This window comes from Cyprinus carpio, unplaced genomic scaffold, assembly GCF_018340385.1.
Source record: "Cyprinus carpio isolate SPL01 unplaced genomic scaffold, ASM1834038v1 S000006759, whole genome shotgun sequence".
NCBI classification, from domain to species: domain Eukaryota; kingdom Metazoa; phylum Chordata; class Actinopteri; order Cypriniformes; family Cyprinidae; genus Cyprinus; species Cyprinus carpio.
This window is the reverse complement of record NW_024879356.1, coordinates 338,370-359,419: the sequence shown is the minus strand read 5'-3', so window position 1 is coordinate 359,419 and position 21,050 is coordinate 338,370. Positions and strand designations below refer to the sequence as shown.

General features: G+C 36.1%; 1 pseudogene; it reads left to right on the top strand.

The window, feature by feature from the left end:
* The window catches only part of LOC122144779, a 110,709-nt pseudogene extending 90,243 nt beyond the window's left edge, over positions 1-20,466 (top strand).
* The last annotated feature ends 584 nt before the right edge of the window (positions 20,467-21,050 follow it).

Here is a 21,050-nt window from a genome sequence, read left to right as displayed (position 1 = left end):
ACTGTTCGCTATAACATCTGGAACTAGGGATGCACGATAAATATTGGCACGCATGCTTTCACGTGGAGCAGCATTTACTACACAGAGCTGTTGTTCACTGATAAGCTGCGCAAAACATGCACAAAATATGATCGTGGTTTTGCACAGCTTGTCAGTGAACGATAGCTCTGTGTAGTAAATGCTGCTCCACGTGAAAGCACGCACATGTAGAGATTTACCGCTGATTACAGAACCGGTATTTATCGTGCATCCCTATCTGGAACTTGGTATTTTTGGTGCTATTTATCTCAAATGCTTATACTGTTTTCTTACATTTGACAGCTACAAAGTAAAATGTGTTTATCAATGTCAAGTAAATGGGGTCTGTAAGATTAATATTTTTATAGAATTATCTTGAACTTGCTTATTTTAACTTATCTTATAAAACTACCTTGTCACAGCTACATTTATTTGATCACAAAAACAATAAAACAGTAATATTGTGAAATATTTTTACAACTTTAAGTCATTTTTTAAAAAATATGTTTAAAAATACAGTTTATTCCTGTGATGGCAAAGCTGAATTTTCAGCAGTTTCCAGTGTCACATGATACTAGTGTTATTTTATATTCATTATAGTTTATATTTTGAATTATTTTGTTTGGAGTATTGTTTTTTTTTTTTTTTTTTTTTTTTTTTTTTTTTTTTTTTTTTACTGGAAATATTACTTTTTTGGTGTTATTTTTATTTCAGATTTAAATTGTGTTTATTTTTATCTATCTATCTATCTATCTATCTATCTATCTATCTATCTATCTATCTATCTATCTATCTATCTATCTATCTATCTATCTATTTATTTAATCTTTGTTTAGTTTGTTTTTCATCTAATATTTATATTTTTGCAATTTTATTTTATTTTATTTTTCAATTAATACTTTTTTAATAGTAATTTAAAAGAAAAGTAAGCACTTTTTAATAGTTTAACAATAATAACCCTGCATGATCCTTCAGAAATCATTCTGTATGCTAATTTGGTGCTCAAGAAACATTTCATATTATTATCAGTGTTGAAATAGAAATCTTTTGTAGGCTCATAAATGTCTTTCATTTCGATTTTGATCAATTTAATGCAATTAAAAAAAGAATCTTACTGACCCCAAACTTTTGAAAGGTAATGTGCATGATGATAAATGTGACCCTGGACCACAAAACCAGTCTTAAGTCGCTGGGCAATAGCCAAAAATACATTGAATGGGTCAGAATTATAGATTTTTATTTTATGCCAAAAATCATTAGAATATTAAGTAAAGATCATGTTCCATGAAGATATTTTGTAAATTTCCTACTTTAAATATATCAAAACTTCAATTTGATTAGTAATATGAATTGCTAGCACTTCATTTGGACAACTTTAAAGGCGATTTTCTCAGTAATTTGATCTTTTGATTTTTGCACCCTCAGATTCCCAATTTTCAAATAGTTATATCTCGGCCAAATATTGTCCGATCTTAATAAACCATACATCAATAGAAAGCTTATTTATTCAAAGCTTATTATAAATCTCAATTGAGTTCGAAAAATTGACACTTAAGACCGGTTTTGTGGGCCTGGGTCACAAATGATTTTTGAATTTTTGAGTGATGACAGAATCTGTTTTTTACCCAGAAGCCGGTGGTCCTGATTGATAGCCATTTCATCCCTGTCCATAATTTATAAGCAGTTAAACTGACGGAGTTACAGGTATCCCTGATCTCCCCTTTATGTGAGTTAGACAAGCATACAAGTCGAATGCGTATTTAACCTTGCCTTAACACTAAAACACTTCTGTCTTGTCTTTCTTTCCTCTGCTGTCTGCTCGATTACCCTGCCTCCCGCCTGAAACCATTCTTCGTCTCTGTAGATCTTTCCACTCATTTTAATGGTCCATTTGATTTCTTTCCCCTTTAAATGGCCAAAATTACCAGATTTCGACTTGACACTGCAACAAAAACAAAATAAAGAAACCTTGACTTTTACTCACACTTTGCTCTGTTTCAGAGAGCTGCCTGTTATTGGTTTAGCACGGAGGCTATGTGTCTTTAATGCTTTCCCTTCAATTCCCAACAGCTGTTTTGCCGCTATTTGAGTCCACAGCAAAGCCTGAGTGCAATCACAACAACTGCATATGGCGCTTGTCTTTAGTGAAGCATGATAATGTCTCAGACGCCTCAACTACATGCAGCCGGCTCATCTATCCATATGGGTTGTTAGGGAAAAGTGCCGCAACAGTTAAAGGGAATGCAGAATTTAATTTTCTCTCGGCACAGACGGCTGTGTCCGTGTGTCTTTTGGCCTGTGTGTAACCCATCTAATAACAGGCGCTCGATGGCAACAGGCAACCAATCAGGATCATGCACTAAGAAATCTCAACACCAATTAGTCGACCAGTGCCATGTATCATCCCTGAAACAACCCACATCTTCAGCTCTTTCTCTTTTGCCCTTGTCTCATTTATAACCCTCATCCCCTACTCTTTTTCGTCTGCCCTCCAAAAAGCAGTCGCAGACTTCAGAGGTTGAAAGCCATCACACTCCTTCCACTCTCATCCTCCTCTTCTCTATCATTTACCATGATTCTCTTGCTGTTCGCTGTGTAAATGACATGCAGATAAGAATTTTGCTGTAACTTGCCCTATTTTCCTGCGAGGCTCGGTGGCTTTTGATTTCTTTTGCTTTCATCTTCTCTCCCTTCCTTTGTTTTGATCATCCATACTCTCAGTAATGACCTAAAAAGAGGGTTTGTGTCACATACAAGGTGCCTCTGTCCCGTCTGCATTGTTTAATAAATAACATGTGATTCCCTCTCAATTGAACTCATTTTGACTTTCATTTATGTCACTGGAGAGCAAATTGTCGTGGCACAAAAAGTGGCTTTGAAATATCTAGTTCTGATGTAATCAGCAATATTTTATTAATACTTTCTTTCGATTTCTGTCTTCCCGTAGTTTTCTTTTACATAAAACTTTTGGAAAACTCATATAAAGCTTTTCAGTTCAAATCAGATATATTTATTGGCATTTATGCAATGGCAGCTGTCACGTTGTAATTGGAAATACTCATAAATATGTTTACAATGTATCAGATTTAGACATCAAAACAAAAATTTTGCTATCTCACATTGATATTGTCAGTATTGAAATGAATGCCTGAGCAGAGGATATTGAAAACTGTGTCCATATCATTTTCATCTGTAAGATGTAAGGAAATTAAAACGTAATTCATTCAGTTGATTTTAATATTTACAAAATCTGCTTCTCCTGAGGTTGTTTGTGATGAAACTGCATTTTAAGACATGTTTGGTGATTGATGGCTGACAGCTGATGTTATAAATGTGCTGATCAGAGTCTACAGTCTGCAGTGAGGTAAACATTAGAGAATCGGTTCAGATGCAGAAGAATAGAAATACCGTAACACCTTTTAGTGAATCATAAACATACAGAGCTACCAGTGTAGTCCAATTCCTGAAGGAAACAATTCCTGAATGAATGAAAAAACAAACTTTTTTAAAATTGTTAAGACCAAATAATAAGATTACATTTATGCCACACTTTAAAATAGTGTATAAACTTTTTTATTTTTTTTTAATGCATTTAGTTTTAGTTTGTTATATCTGCTCTGTCACAATTTGGCAACATGTCTGCTGAGGGCAGTAAATACAGTAAGAACAGCTTTTTTCCCCAAATACTGTATGTCTTTCTCAAAGTACTAAGTTGGAATTGTTCAGTTCCTTCTAGTTTCCATCTCTAGTAGAAACTCTCTATTGTCCCTAGCTAAACTCTATGTAAAGTGTGCAGCTTGATCCATTTTGCGTGTGAATTCAGGTAGAGATGAATGTGGCAGGTGTCCTCCAATCTTTCTGTCGGAGCATACCACCTCATCAAACCTCTGTCCTCCGCAGGGGTCCCCCTAACAGTGTGGCAGTATCAATGATTTCCTCAGCCTGGGTAACAAATGGGGCAGCCCTTGCTCCCCTATGCCTTCTATCTAAAAAGTGAATTACCTCTCTAATATCCAGCCTGCTGAGCCGATCAATACAGCACCTGAGGAACTGATGAGGGGTGACTGGTTTGGAAGCTTCCTCCACTCCCATCTCGTTTTCTGTTTTTCTTTCATCTTCTGTCTCTATTCTATCTCTCTCACTTTAAAGTACTGGGTCTGTACCAGGTGTCAGATGGTAAAACCATGGTACTTTGCTATATAGGCCATGGTACTGAATAATTAAATTTATATCAATATTTACTAGTTAACTCAAAGTATACCAAGGTAAATTTTTCGTTACTCTCTTAGGCTTTGTTCACACCACACTCAGTTCTGATGTTTTTCAAGTATGATCTTCAAGACTGACTCTCAGTAATTAATGGATGCAATGAAGTGAGCCCAAAATTCAACAGTTTCAGGTCCCATTGACTTCCACTGTTTGGTCAAAAAAGTGTAGTGTAAGTCAGTGGGAACCAAAACAACAAAGTGGGAACTAACAAATCTCATTTTGTTCATTTTAACTGCTATAACCAAGCCGCACCTTTTGACTTTCAGCTGCTCTGCCAGGATTCAGAATCGGTTCTAGCGAAGGCGTCGCGCTCTTTTCCTGACATTTCTACGCGTGGCGCGGGCGTGCTTCCCTCCAGTGCTAAATGTGTAGTCATTGCACGGCAGCATTCATAAATATAAACAATCCTCCATCTGTTAACGCACATTTTGAAATGTCACATCTCGGTCTGTGACAGATGCATCTTCTGCTTTCACTCCAAACAGTCTACTCTCTCCGAGGGGTGAGAAAGGAAGCCTGTCGATTAGCAACAGCTCCTTTTGGAGCATCGCGGCAGCATGTGCTGTTATTTTAGGAGCTCCAAATAAATTCAGTTCTGCTAAACAGGCTAATTTCATGCTCTTATGGACAGACTAAACTCTTCCGCTGGCATAAAATGTTTGTTGTGCAGCATCTGGAAAATGAACACAATGGATGTCTGTGATGGGCCCTTGTTTACAAGGGGAGCTGTATTAGAACCTAAGGCAGTGAGAGCCCCGAATCTCCTCCACGAGGTGTTACTCAGTCCCAATTGTGACATTAGCGCAGAAGTCTGACACTGAGGTGTGTGCTTCTTGCCTAGCAACAGTGCAGGTACTTCAGGGGCATTTTCTAAGAGGTCAAAAAGGAAAATTGTATTGAAAAATCAGAAAGTTCAGCTGAACTAGTCTCAGTTATGTTTCATTCAACTATAAACTTTAACTATCATGTTTCTTCTTCTTCAAAAAAAAATGCAAATTTGTGACGTTATAAGAATAAATATATTTTTTTTAATTCATGTTCCGTTACATTTCTGCTTACTATACACTTTGTCTCAGATGTTTTTTCTAAAATCTGGGAGAAATAAAAATAGATGCAAACTGACATAATGTAAGTGTAAAGAATGAATTCTAAATATCTTTTTTTTTATTCCATTTGATTGTTAAATAAACCAAGTAATTGTAAAGTGTAAAACTGTAAAATAAAATAATAATAGTGAATTCATTACAATTAATTTAATTAATTAATAAATAAAGAGTTTGTCTCATGTTTTACTCATAAAATTCCTTAGGGAAAATAAAAAAAAGACAAAAATGAAACTTGTCAACAAGATTAAATAGAAATAAAAATTAATCAAGATAGCATATTGCAGATACTTTGAAATAATTCCATTCAAAATATTTTAGACTTGGAGTAAACACAGTTTGAGACGTTATTGATATTTTTAAAACTTTGGAGATATTTAAAATATTTTTTTTTTGGTGTAGCAGTGCTTAAAAATAATTGACTGCAAAAATATAAACAAAACAAATGAAACTGAAACCTGAATTCATGAATATCCTGATTAAAATTAATAACCTTTTGTTTTATTTGTGGCGCAGTGGGTTGTGCACTTGCTCATTATACATGAGAGCTGCTGTGCTCAGGGGAATGCAGGTGAATCAGGTTTCCTGTCTAACAGTTACATATTTGCTAGTGACACTGTTCCAGAACCTTCCCACACAGACAGTGTAAGGTATCATATGTTCTCAAATCTTGCCTGTCTTGAAATGCTCAAAATGTGAAGATTATTCCAAAGAGTAGGTAGCAAAGTCATGCAGACTTATACAATTTTAGCCAGATTCTATGGCATATTTCTATATATACCTTGCAGATAAGACAATCCCATAATGCACTGCAACCAGTAAGGTATTGGCTATTCATCCATACTTCCACACTAACCTATGAGAGTTCCAGCCGCCATTAGTACAAATATTGGGTTGGTATTCATGGACCTGAAGCTTCTGTTATATTTATTGCTGACCTCCCAGTGTGTCAGTCTGCTGAGAGTAAACCTCCTTGTGAAGACAGCCAATTAGAGTGTGTGTGATGATCCGGACCCCTCTGCCGGTCCTGTGGTCCAGTAATTGCTGTGACAATAACAGAGACTCCAGGACTCACCAGAGTGAGTGAGATCTGTATGCCAAGCAAATGTCGTGCTCCACATGTCTTCTGATCTTTTCTACTACAGACACCAGAACAGAAACCTGTAACCTGTAAGCGCCATATACCGCTAGTATGTGTTTTACATATGATTCATCCCGAAGAGTTGTATAGATTGTTTTTATTGTTATTAATTTAATGTATTAAATAATTTATTTACTTGATCAATATATTATTTTTAACTTTGATTAATTTATGAAATAATTTACTTATAACAACATCATTAAATAAATAGCTTAAAAATTAATTAATTAATTCATGAACATATTCATTTATTTGATTAATTATATTATTATTTTATTAATAAAAATAGATTTAATACAAAATAAATTTATGCATCAATGAGTAATAGCACTATTATTATTATTATTGTTGTTGTTGTTGTTGTATTCATTTATATTATTTCCAATAATAATAATAATAATAATAATAATAAAAACAATACTATATAAAAAATCAAATGATGTATCAATAATAATAGCATTATTATTGTTATTATTATTATTATTATTATTATTATTATAAATAACAGACCCATAAATAATATCAATATTAATAACAATAAAATAATATTATATATTAAGATAAATAAATAAATTTTAAAATGTAAAACAAATGTATCAATTAATATATAAATGTAATAGTGATAGTAATAATAATTAGTATTAGTATTATTACTATTAATAATAATAATTATTATTATTTTTATTGTTATTATCATTATTATGGGATCATTTGTAATGTGGTAAAATCATTGCTTGTTGATCATTCGTTTAATATATACATCCTTTAGATGGAGTATTTCATATTCAAGTCATGGACATTTCAAAAGTAAAGTTTTCCAGAGATTGAACATTTGTTGCACTGAGACTGTGAAGCTCCATGCTAGTTCATTACCACTAGGCAAAAGGGAGGCAGCAGGTTCATTAGAATGCTGTTTGCTTCTTTTCCCTCAGTGCTGAAACATTGCTGGAGTTACGGAGAAGCTTAAGTACCTCTCCGAGGGCTAAAAAAAAATCACATTTGTGTGACATTAAGCCATGAATATTTTGAAACACTTCTCGTGTGATGACATCACTTCATAGCATGCCGACACCGGATGCTAGCTGCGCTTGAGATGTCTCCAAGCCATGTGGCGTCCATAGCGCTTATTGTCATCTTTGTGTAAACAACGGTTCCAGAGAATGAATTGCAAAAAATAGAACAAAACATCTCAAATTCTCACTTTCTGAAACTTTAGCCACTTCTAATAGGCTTAGCCTGTCTTAATAAATAAATAAAGTCTATCCCTGGTAGTCTTAATCTTCCATTTTGTTCTGCCCCAGACCAGATATCACGGTGCTAGCCTGAGGGAAATATTGCTGTAGCTCTCGCCTGCAGAAACCCATTTACTGATGGGAAGATGATTGACAGTCATCCCGGGGCTGAGTCTTCCCATCTTGATCCCCTCCCAAACGCCCTCTGATTGTTTTCTGACAACAAACAATCCCTGATGATGGAGAATTATCCCAACACGGCCACTGGGTTTTGTAAGCATAAATAAAGAGCATGTGTGAGAAAACTAATGCGACTTCAAAACAAAGGCCCCTTTTTTTGTGAATGTACTGACTTGCATCTATCTATCTACATATCTATCTGTCTATAAACTTCAAGTTATAGTTGTGTTTATTATTTTTAGATTTTATTATTTAATTTAAAAAATTTAGTTCATTTTTGCATAGAACATGGCACAAACTTGATGGATAGTAATTGCCTTAGCAAACACCACTAATTACCAGCAAATATTATGTCTTTTGATTCATTTCCTAAAGCGCTGGCAGTCCTCAGGTTTTAGCAATGGTAGGATGTTTGTTCCAGCAGAAACGGTTTTATTAGGAACCGTAGGGAGCATTCGGCGTGTCATAATTTCTCTGTGAGTGGATATGTTCCTTTGTTCATCGAGTAAATCAAATCTCTCATTTCTAGTGGAACAGCAGTGTTTTAGCTGTAGTCGGCCCTGCTCAATATGCCTGTCTTGAATTGCATTTCACAGCAAGACTATACAAATATGCTCAAGTATAGTCGTGGGTCAACAAATATAAATCGTGATTTGTTCCTTTGATCTGAATATGTTCATGAATTTTTATATATTGAACTTGCATGAGGTCGATGGACCCAGGCAATATTTTTAAAGAGCTTGGTGAAGGATGAAATACAATGTTAATCTTTTAATTGAAAAAACAGAAATTCAGAGTTAAAGGGGTCATATGATGCGACTTCAAGTTTTCCTTTCTCTTTGGAGTGTTACAAGCTGTTCATGCATAGATGAGATCCCAAAAGTTGCAAAGTCTCAAACCCAAAGAGATATTCTTTATAAAAGTTAAGACTCGTCCACGCCCTCCTAAAACGCCTTGTTTAAACACGCCCACAAATGTCTACATCACTGTGTGGAAAGCTTTCCATAACACCACCCAAATGTTCATGCAAAGAAAGAAGGCGTAACTTTGATTCTCGCTGTAGTATTGTTGCCGCTGCCGCCATGTTGTGGAGACACTATGTTTTGTTTTGAAAGTGAAACTACTTTGTCTGACCTTCCCAAAAGAGGACACAGCTAGAAAATCAGTGGTTGAGTAGTATTTACAACACTGTTCCAGAAACAGTTCAAACCCAAATATTCAGATGTGTGCGGCACATTTTACGGAAGACTGTTTCCGGAAACTGGGAAGGCTGTGCATGAAGGTTGTTTCTATAAAGTGGGGCAGTTCCAACTTTGCAAGGACAGTCTGGCTCTTCTGACTCACAGCCTGTAAGTTTGTTTTCATATTTAAAGAATTTGCCACTGACTATTCAAACGTGAGTTTTGGGCACTATAGAGTAGCACTTGTTGTTTGTCGTTTCACCGATCACAAAATGCAGACATGGTTTTATGTTTACGCGGCGCAATACACAATGCGTAAAAAGACAGTATAAGTCATTATAATCAGTAATTATGTCCCCACTGGATGCAATAAGTGCCTCGTTTGTAATGGATTTGATTGGTTTTGTCTCATCGCACCGGGACACGTGTAGTATGGTAAAGAGCGTAACATTTCCATCAGATGCTTGAGGTATTCTGCCAATCACAACACACTGGATAGCTGGCCAATCAGAGCACACCTAGCTTTTCAGAAAGATGAGCTTTGTAAAAATCAACAAGTTTCAGAAAGGCAGGGTATAGAGGAACAACAATAATGTACAGTATGTGGAAAATAATGTGTTTTTTTTTTTTTTTTTACCTTAAACTGCATAAATCACATTACACCAAATAATCAAAATAATGTTCTTTTTATCAACGTCATATGACCCCTTTAATCTTTTTAGTGAAACTGCTGAAAATGCTGTTGACAGTTTTATTTATTATTTATTTATATTTTCAGTTATATTTTATGCAATTGGAAATTATATATATTTCTATAATTATATATATAAGACGTGTATATATATATATATCTATATATATAATATATATATATATATATATATAGGCCTATGTAATTTTTAAATACTTTTATTCAGAAATCATTCAGTTGATCAAAAGTGACAGTAAAGACATTCATAATGTCATTTATAATTACAGGAATAAATGACATTAAAGGTGGGGAAAGTGATTTCTGGTAGCCTATGTTGATATTTCAAATCACCAAAACAAACACGCCCGTACCCCAAAAGGGTCTCCCCCCTATTTTGATATATCTGTCCCCTAAACAGACGTACGCAACCCAGGCAACGATTGGCTGAGTCTGCTGTGCCAGCCGGCCGAAGGTATGATGTCATCAATAAGTGTGAACACAATTTGTGTTACCATGGTAATACAGGTTGTCGAATGTGTTTTGGTAGTACTGTGTGTTTTAAACATGCTTTCTAAATGTTTTTTTACAGCATATATTAGTTCTGTGAAACAAAGCAAAAACCAACATTACTCACCTACTGAGATGAATCAAAGCAACCCCGGCATCCCGATCACAGGTGCCTTCTACTCCTTGAGTTCTCCATCCAGCGCTGGAAAGACTTCTTGTCTTATCGTAAGAAAATCCGCCTTCTAAAAACCCGCATTAAGTTCCGCAGACGGTATCCTCTTTTTGTTTTTATCCGCCATCTCTATCTTTCTGTTATTGCTCGGCTAACGTCCTGGGCACTGAGCGCTCTCTCTCTCATCCAGACATCATGAGTAGACACGCCCTTACCCTGATTGGCGTACAAGTTTGTTTTGATACTCGGCCTGTCTCAGTTTTTTCTAAAGCGCGTTTTCGAAAAAATACATACCCCACCTTTAAATAGAAAAGTTTATTTTTAAATTTCAGAAATATTTAACATTTCATATTACTAATTAACTGTATTTTTGTAAATAAATTAAAAAGAAATCATGAAAATATACATATGATATATGATAATTATCACATTATATATACATATATATATATATATATAGATATAAATGTGACAGTTTATATATGATATTAACAATATTTACTCTATATATTTTAATATACTATAGCTATTACTATTAATTATAATAATATAGTATAATATAAAATATATTATTTATTCTACTATTGGACTAAACTATGATATATTTTAATATACTATAACTACAAACATATACTGTAACTATATACTATAAAATATTACTATACTAATTATGACTATATTGTTTCCTGTATTTACGGTCAAATAAATGTGCCCAAATGGTGAGAGAGTTCTATTTCACAAAAACGTTAAAACAATCTTTCATACCCCAAACTTTTTTTCATTAATTATTATAATTTTATTTAACTGACACTGTGGTGATCATCGCAAGCGACCATTATCCTAAATACAGTATGTTCTTTGTTGTTGATTTTCCTAGCAGGACATCAGCTACATGCTTTCTGCCGTCCACCCATCACCCACTGTAAAGCCCCCTGCTGCGCGACATGTTTCAGCCCATAATTCGCATTGAAATGTTCGGTCTCATCCATCTCCAGCACACTGTTGCTGACAACCCCTCACTGTCAGCCCTTCCCCTTCATGGCTGGCCGTGTTTCCCGTCGTGGTGAAAGGAGGAAGAAATGGTGAAGGAGAAGAAACGGAGGCTTGTGGTTGTCTGCGAGACCCCTGCCCGCCTTGGCCAGAATGACATGCTGTGTGCTGCTGATGGACTCACGTTTATCCCCTGGAGTTGATGTTCCTTTACACCTGTTAGAGAGGACAGGAAAGCAACAGAGTGGAAGAGTGAGCGGACAACATGTACAGCGTGGGGAAAATATTTCTTGATTCCCCTGCTGACTTTTTCACGTAAGTTTGCCACTTAAAAAGATTTAAGCGTCCTGTAATTTTTATGGTAGGTGTTATTTTAACGAATTAGAGACAGAATATCAAACCCAAAAAAATCCAGAAAAACCCACATTGTATCTGAAGTGTTATGAAAGTTGATTTGCAATTGCAGTGAGTGAAATAAGTATTTGATCCCCTACCACACAGCCACACCAAAGACATTCTGGCTCTTGGTTATGTGCCCATGTGAAACACAGATTAGTCCTGTCACTTTTTCAGAAGTTACTCCTCATGTCAAGCTCGTTATGTTTATAAGGGCACCGTGTCCACAACAATCTGTTATCCTCCCTTTCCAACCTCTCCCACCACCATGGGCAAGACCAAAGAGCTGTCACAGGGGATGTCAGAGACAAGAGTGTAGATCTGCACAAGGCCGTTGAATGGGCTACAAGACCATCAGCAAGAAGCTGGTGAGAAGGAGACAACTGTTTGTGTGATTATTCAGAAATGGAAGAAAAATACAAAACAAACCATCAAAATCGGCCTTGGTCTGGAGCTCCATGCAAGATCTTGCCGCATGGGGTAGGGCTGATCATGAGAAAGGTGAGGGTCCTCTCCAACCTACACGTAAGGAGCTTGTTAATGATCTTAAGGCAGTTGGGGACCACAGTCACCAAGCAAAAACCATTGGTAACAACACTACACCGCAAGGGACTGAAATCCTGCAGCCGCCTGCAAGGTCCCCCTCATGCTCAAGACGGCACATGTACAGGCCCATTTAAAAGTTGCCAGGTGAACTCTTAATGATTTAGAGAAAGCTTGGGAGAAAGTGCTGTGGTCAGATGAGACCAAACTTAATTGAGCTCTTTTGTACCATTAAAACTAGCACTCGCCATGTTGGAGAAATGCTGATTTATGACCCAAGAACCACCATCCCTCTATAGTCAAGCACGGAGTAGGTTGGAAATTACATTATGCTTTGTGGACTGTTTTTCTGCTAAGGCGTACCAGGACGACTTCTACCCACATTGAGGGGCAAATGGACGGGCCCATGTACTGTAAAAATCGTGGACGAGAACGCCTCCTTCCCTCAGAATCACTGAAGATGGGTCATTGGTGTTTCTTCCAGCATGGACAGTGGACCCTAAACATCCCCCACAAGGGCTAGACAAAGGAGTGGCTCAAGAAGAAGAAGCACATTAAGGTCACGGAGTGGCCCATCCAGTCAACCAGACCTCAATCCTATAGAAAATCTGTGGAGGGAGCTGAAACTTCAAGTTGCCAAACTAAACAGCCAAGAAAACCTTAAGGATTTAAAAGAGAATCTGTTAAGGTGGGGGGGGGGTGAGGAGTGAAATCAAAATCCCTTGCCGAGCTATGTGTGCAAAAACCTGGTGACCAACTAACCTTACGGATTACCCTCTGTGCTTGCCAACAAGGGTTTCTTGCACCAAGTACCTAAGTCATGTTTTGCTTGGGGATCAAATATACTTACTTTTAATCACTGAAATGCAAATCAATTCTAAAACCTTTATATATTGTTTTTTTTTTATTGGTTTTCTGGATTTTGTGGTTCGTATTCTGTCTCTATACTTAAAATAAACCTGCCATAAAAAATAACAGACCTTCATTTTCTTGTAACTGGGCACAAACATACAAATTCAGCAGGGGATAAAATAAATATTTTCCCACAGTACACTTTATTTAGCCGTGTTCTTCTCATTTCTTGTGGTCTAGACAAGGTTGTTTTCAAACTTTTTAGTGATAAAGGAACTCCAAATATCTATGAAGTCGAGTGACAGTGAAAAGTGATAAAGTTAAAAGTGAAGTGACAAATACATACAGCCAAGTTAGTGGTGACACATTACTCAGAATCCGATGCTCTGCATTAACCCATCCAAAGTGCACACACACACAAGCAGTGAACACACACACACCGTTAAACACAATAACCGGAGCAGCCATTTATGCTGCGGCTACCGGGGAGAGCAGTTGGGGGTTCGGTGCCTTGCTCAAGGGCACCTCATTCATGTGTTAATTGCAGCCCAAGACTCGAAACCACAACCTTCGGGTTAGGAGTCAAAATCTATAATCATTAGGCCATGACTTCCCCACAATATTATGATCCTCTTGCAAGGGACCCACCTTTTTTATTAATATTAAGGCAGCTTTTATAGATCATTTATTATGGGTGGAAAAAAATGTGGTTAGTATAAATCAAAGCCAATATGCTTTTTACAAAAAAAAAAAATACTAATATAATAATTAAATAAAAAATTTACTGTGTAATTTTTCTGTGCTGAACGCAAAAGCAAACATCTATAAAATAAATAAAATCCAGTAGAATTAATTTTAAAAAAAGAAAAAAATCTTATATTTAAATTGTATTAAAAAATATAGGAATTATATTTAATAAATAATTAATAATTATTTATTATTATATAGTTGTTCAAATTTGTAAAAAAAATAAAATAAAGTTATATTATCCAAAATATTACATCTTTTTATTTATTTATGCATTTTCCATGGACCCCATTGAATTGTTCATAGAGGACCCATTATTTTTTTATTTTTTTTTGTTTATTCGTCACTCTTTTGATTAAATTCATTAAGTAACTTATTAATTAATTATTTTTTATTATCTATTTAATGTGTATATATATATATAGATATTATATATATATATATCATATGTATATATATACTATTACACACATATACATATATATCGTTTGTTGTTATATAGCAATTATTCCATTCCATTTATTCCATTCATTCCATTTAGCTAATATCTTAAAAAGCTTGGTTGTAAAAGATGTTTGTGTACTTTGTATGCTGGATGACACCTTTTCATTTCAAAGCTGGTGATTAATTTTTTTGCATCAAGATGGCTAGTACGTGTCTGTCATTGGGAGCGTGAACATGTGTTTCTGACGAAGAAAAAAACAAGGCTTTGGCCCTTTTTGCACTGCACTATACAAGGGATCATTGATTTTGATGGGAAGGAACATTTTAATCAATATCCAATACCCTTCAGGTTCTTTGTATATGCTTTAATAAGAAGCGAGGGTTTGCACCGAGACCTTCTGTTTGTATTCTGCAGGACGAGATAGTGCTAACGCATCCTCATGAGGAGGGACCCAGGGCTTATTAGGCAGAGCAGAGTATTCGGGAGCCTTTCAGACGACCAGTGTCATTCTCACGCTGAGATAGACACTGCAGTGTGAGGTTGGGCAAGTCTTCAACAAAACGTCTGCCGGTTAGTGTGCGTTTTGAAATGGATTAAAAGTGCTTTATCACATCACCCACACTGGTGTTGGGCAAAACAGTGAGGCCATTTACGGAGGCGGGTGAGTGATTGATCCTCCAGCAGCCTTTAAGAAAACATAATGGGGACTGTGACTCGGGCCCCTCTGATGATTCACTCTTCTTCAGAAAACACTGGAGGCAAGTTTTCGACAAATGCTAAAGAGCTGCTTTTTTTTAGTATGGAAATTTGGTAGCAGTTTATTTTTTCCATGTAATCACAGTTTTATTATTTATTATTTATTTTTCTATAAATTTCATATTTATTCTTGAAAGTTTGGACAGGACATATTCAAGTAAAAAAAAAATATATATGTAAATAAATAAGTGTGTGCTTGTGTCTCGTGCTCTGCGTGTGTTTGGGTGTGTCACAAAATGATGAAAAAAAAACATAAATAATGCATATATATCATTAACAAATTTAAAAAAACAACTTTTTATTTTCATTATTTTGATATAATGTTTATTACTCATACACAGCCTATTTATACATATTACAAAACAAAACATGATTTTTATTGCTATATACATTATTACTCATACACAGCATATTTTATTCAAATTATTTGTATTATTATTCTTTATATATGATATATATATATATAGATGATATATATACACACACACACACACACACACACTGAAGTAATGTGTGAAAATTACTACAATTTAAAACAATTGTTTTCCATTTTAGTATATAATTTTATATAAAAATACTTGTCATCAGCCAATTTTCAGTGTCACATGATACTTCAAAAGTCATTGTGATTTTTCATTTTGTATTAGAATTTTTTTTTTTCTTTTTATGTGAATGTTTCTGTGTATGTATTTATGCATTTGTCATGATCGCCAATTGGACCAAAGTCTGTTTAGAGCAAAAATCTGCTAAAGATTGATTTTGTCATTTTTTAATGGTTGCACTGGCATATATGACCTAAAATCTAAAAAAATTCGGACTGAAAGCTCAGGAAATTTATTTTTTAAAAACTTTATTTTTATTCTTTAAGCTCTTCTTAAGACTATACTTCTAAGCTGTTGTTGTTGTTTTTCCTCAGGAGGAAAATGTCTCCTGGGGAGCATCAGGTTCCTACATGAATAGCACGCTCAGTGCCAAGCTTCAACACTTGTAGGACCTGAAATCTGGCTTTAAAATGTAGATCGCTGCTCTTTAGAGGGATTTCTCAGAGCACTCGACGCGTGCATCACATTTATGCAGTCGGTCGCTGCATCTTCGTGCATCGGTAGGGTGTATGAGTTAGAGCTCTCTGTTTTCTTCTTTTGCTTTGTGTCTAGGCTTGGCGTGTGTGTTCTTAAGACTGATGGATTTGTGTGAATATGTTCTCTGCTGTACTCAAATTGCCCCTGGTGAATAATCCTCCGCTGTTGTAACTGGCATTCAAGCTCAAATGACCCAGGCATATTGCAAACACTTTCAGTCGCCAGCGCATGCCGATCATCAAGGCTGTGAAAAATGGCCACACAAAGTGAATTTGGGATTTGAGAATGTGATTTTCTTCCGCCACTGATCGTGGAATAATTATGTCATGCCAATTTATAAGTATGGTTGGCTGGTTATTGCTCTGCGAATCCCTTTGAACGTCTCAAAATTAAACCACATAAGAGCCACTTAAATAATTGCGCCTCGAAATGTTAAAAAAGCTTCAAACTGATTAATAATCACAAACAAAACACAAGCCTTTCAATGGCTGCTAGGGATGCTATTTCTACTTAAATCGCGGAACATAAAGCCATTACACTGATCGTGAGCCAGGAATATATGATGTTATTTTAACATAAACAAATTCACAAAATGTTAGAATGAGAGGCAGTTCTCACTAGAGAGAAATTCCTTGCCCTCTTAGGCATCAATAAATGAGAGTGGACTGGATTTAGCTGATATAAAATGTTCTGAGGTGCTTGTTATTTGACCCACATTGTAAATAAGTCATCGTTCAGAGTATTACATCTCGTAAGCTTGAAGTACATAATTGAAAATCACTCAGATTGCCAGGAAATGGACAACTTTACCATTTTTAAAAGAATGATCTTTGGCATTTGGTCTGAATATACTATACTTTTTATTGCAGTTTGAACTATAGATAACTGATGATTATTCAGAAACCGTAAATTTCTCTCGCATGCAGGTAATAGTTTAATAAAGCATCTCTTCTGACTCATTCTTTCCTCCTGCAGACACAGGACCTGATTATGACCTTCAACATCTCCATGCATCGCTTCCTGGTGGATGGAGAGAATCGGCCCGGGGTGCAGGGTGAACCCGTGACCCCTCCTCCCTCCTGGGCCACGGAGGACCATCCGCTACATCAGCATCGCGGCTGTCTGCTGGAGTAACCAGTATGTGGACGGTGGCCCACAGTTCCTTGCAGATTATCCCCCCCATGGCTGTGAGTACAGTTCTAATCCTTTACAGGCTTTTCTGTCCTTTTGCTGTGCTTGCAATTGCAGCTCTTGGTATTTAAAATATATAAAGTCCTTTATTATGCGGTCTCTTCTGATTGGTCTGTCGTGAAATTCGGCAGTGAAGTGCTGCTGGGTGTACAATGACAGCTACCTGTATAATTGACTGTTTGCCGAGTATGAGAAATCTCTTGTTTAGAGTTAAATTGGGGTACAGCGCATTTGTTTTTGTCTATTTAAACCTAACCAGTTGATTACATCATCAACTCTGTAAATAACAGTTCAGGAAATGCTTCTGAATATGAGAGGCATTGAGAAATTTGGCTGGGCTCCAGTGCTGATATTGCTTGAATGCAGGTTGTTTTAATAGGAGCTCAGCATGATGCTTCCTCCGAGTCTTTTCTTTATTCTTATCTCTTCCATTGACCTGCCGGACACCTGCTTCTTACCCCCCTCAACACTCAGCATCTCTAAGCAAATAGTGAAGTGAAACCCCCTCCAACGTGGATACAGCAATTCTCTGATTACAAGCCTGTACAAGACTCACTCCCCTCGGCTTTCATTCTCAAACACCGAAATCTAATTTATTGCCTGTTTTTCCAACGCAACATGAAATCAGAAATTGACCCTGTTTACTGCATGATTCACCAGGGCACGTTATTTTGTTTCATAACATAACCGAAATATAATATCATTTCAAACCAAACCATTGTTTTCTGTTGATGGAACCAAGGCTGCAGGGGCAAGATAAAATGATAACCAATAATATCAGAGCCTACTTTTCATGATCCAGCCAAATCCCAAAATCCAGTGAATGCAGTGAAGTCGTACACATTAGTTTGAACCAAAATATTGTTTCATTTGAAAAGGTATCACATTTCAGATGTTAAATGGGTAGTTGACATGAAATTTAAAGTAGTGACAGCAGTGTCCTGCAGTATGACATGTCGTACTTTCGCTTTCGGTTTCATATTTTTTGTTAAGTTTTTATTTTAATTCAGAGACTATTATTTCTACTTTAGCTAAAGTGTGGTCAATGATTGTATAAATCTAGAGAAATGTTGACAATTGACAGCACCTAAATTATATTATAATTTTTAAAGGGGACATATCACCAAATCTGACTTTTTCCCGTTTTAAGTGCTATAATTGGGTCCCCGGTGCATCTACCAACCCAGGAAACATGAAAAAGGGACAACCCAGTTACTTTATTTTGGTGAGCCTTTCAGATTTGGTTCCTCCCCATGACGTAGGAAGGGGATATTATCGCCCCTAAATCTGCATGTTTCCACCCACAGCGCCACAATTGCAAGTGACAAGTTTCACAAGTTTTCACAAGCGGTGTTGTACCAGTTTAACACCATGGCAAAAGTCTGAACAAAAGCATGCTAGCTGTTCTGTCATTGGCTGCACTGATGAGCACAGAACACTATTTACAGTCCCAGCAGTGTATTTATTGATTTATTTACTGTATATTGCGCTGCTGCCACACAGATTGAATATAAACGTGATTTATTTTCCAGCTGTTTTCTTTCACCGACATAACCGACTGTTTTTGTAACCCGTGCATTTTTTATTTGACAGTTTAAGCGCAATAAGACATGAAAGAGAACTTAGTTTAGTACTCACATGCCTAGTGACAGCCGTTTTCTGTGTGAGTGTTGTTTTTTTCGGATGTGTGCGCTCAGAAAACCGTATATCAGAAAATTAAGCTAATATGGCTTAAAAATGGATAAAAGTGTCTGCTAAATGACTAAATATAAATGTAAAACGCATGATTTCAGCGTGATAGGCATGATAATCAAAACCAAAACAGATGTTTTTTAGCAGAGTATCTGAGGTACCAGCTGTAAAGGCACAGCCCCTATTCTGGAAAAGGGGGGTGGGGAACAGCCAGCTCATTTGCATTTTAAAGAGACATGCACGAAAACGGCGTGTTTCTGCTTCCACTCAAAACAGGAATTTTCAAAACTATGTAATAAAAGATCTGTGGGGTATTTTCAGCTGAAATTTCAAAGACAGATTCTGGGGACACCAGAGACTTATATTACATAATGTAAAAAGGGGCATAATAGGTCACCTTTAATATCCAGTAATTGGTTACCTTTTTCACACTTTTCAAGTATTTCAGCTTTTTGTCTCTCAATTCACAATGTTTGCCGTCACTCATTCAATGTTAATGGTCCTGTGGTGTGACAAATTAATTAGTCCATGTACTCTCTCAATTAATATCAGCTCTTAAAAGGTCATAGTAATTATTGAAATATATTATCCACATGAATTGTATTTTTATTTGTAATGTACAAATATTAGATCAATTCTAATGATCATTTATGTATGAAAATATATTATTATTACTATTACTACTACTGCTACTTCTACTTCTGCAAAGAATAAGCAAAATTGTTTTTAAAATAATTTTACTTGAAGTAAGGAATGTCACACCACAGGAATTCCCAATTTCATGACCAATATTTCCAGTACAAATATATATGGCAAATATATTTGCAATGTTTGTCATTTACCCAAATGCACTGCACATTTTATTTAAAGGCAACAGTTGTAAACATTGTTTGTATACAAATATTATGCATTTAAATACCTAATAATAACATAATACCTCAAGTAACATGATTACAGTGTGAGATGAGAGCAGTTCTTTGAGAGACCCATATATCTTATCAGGAGTGATGTCAGGGGGTCAGTAACTTTAATGGTGACCACCGGTGTCTCATAAAGTGCTGTAAGCAGAGCACAGGCAGGTATCGACTCCATTCACCTCAGTATTTATAGACCTTCCTCTGTTAGGAATGATGTTCCTGTGGAGATATTATACAGCGAATAGCGGAGGAGAAAGGCAGCTGCGTGTCCTGTGCCGACCAGAGCGGCTGGTGGGTAGCTTTTAGTGGCTTTGTGGTGCCCCCTCTCCAGAAAAGGAGAGCAGGAACCGCTATTCCCTATTGATGTGTCTGATCTACTGCAGGGAAGCTATGTGCAGTTTGAGGGGCAGGGTTACACACCCACATACTGTAGATAGACATAAAAAAATACCTTTTTAGTTTTTTCTCTCCATTTTCTCATAATTACAGAGCTTCTCGTCAGTTTGCTTGAGTATGAGAGAATCCCAAGGCTGGTGAGGTGTTTTATAATGACTTCACACATGCCATGTAATTAGGCGTGTGTTGATGAAACAGAATGTGGCGCTGTGGAAATGACAATATTGAAGCACACCTGCTTCCCGAGGGAGCTTCACGTTCTGACTGCGACCTGATGGAATTTGCCTTCAGTTTTTTTTTTTTTTTTCAGCTGTTCTTTATGATGAAGTACTTTTCAGACTGACAAAAAGCTCATCTTAATTCCTTATTTTAGGGCATTGTTCTTTAAACCCAAAGGGAACATTCTATTTACCTAAAGATTACTTCATGGATAACAAACAGTCCATTCTCGGAACATTCAGAGAACTAAACACTAGTTTTAACTAGTTGTTAATTGGGTAATTTATAACAATGAAATAGAAATAAAAATTATATAAATAAGACGGTTGATGA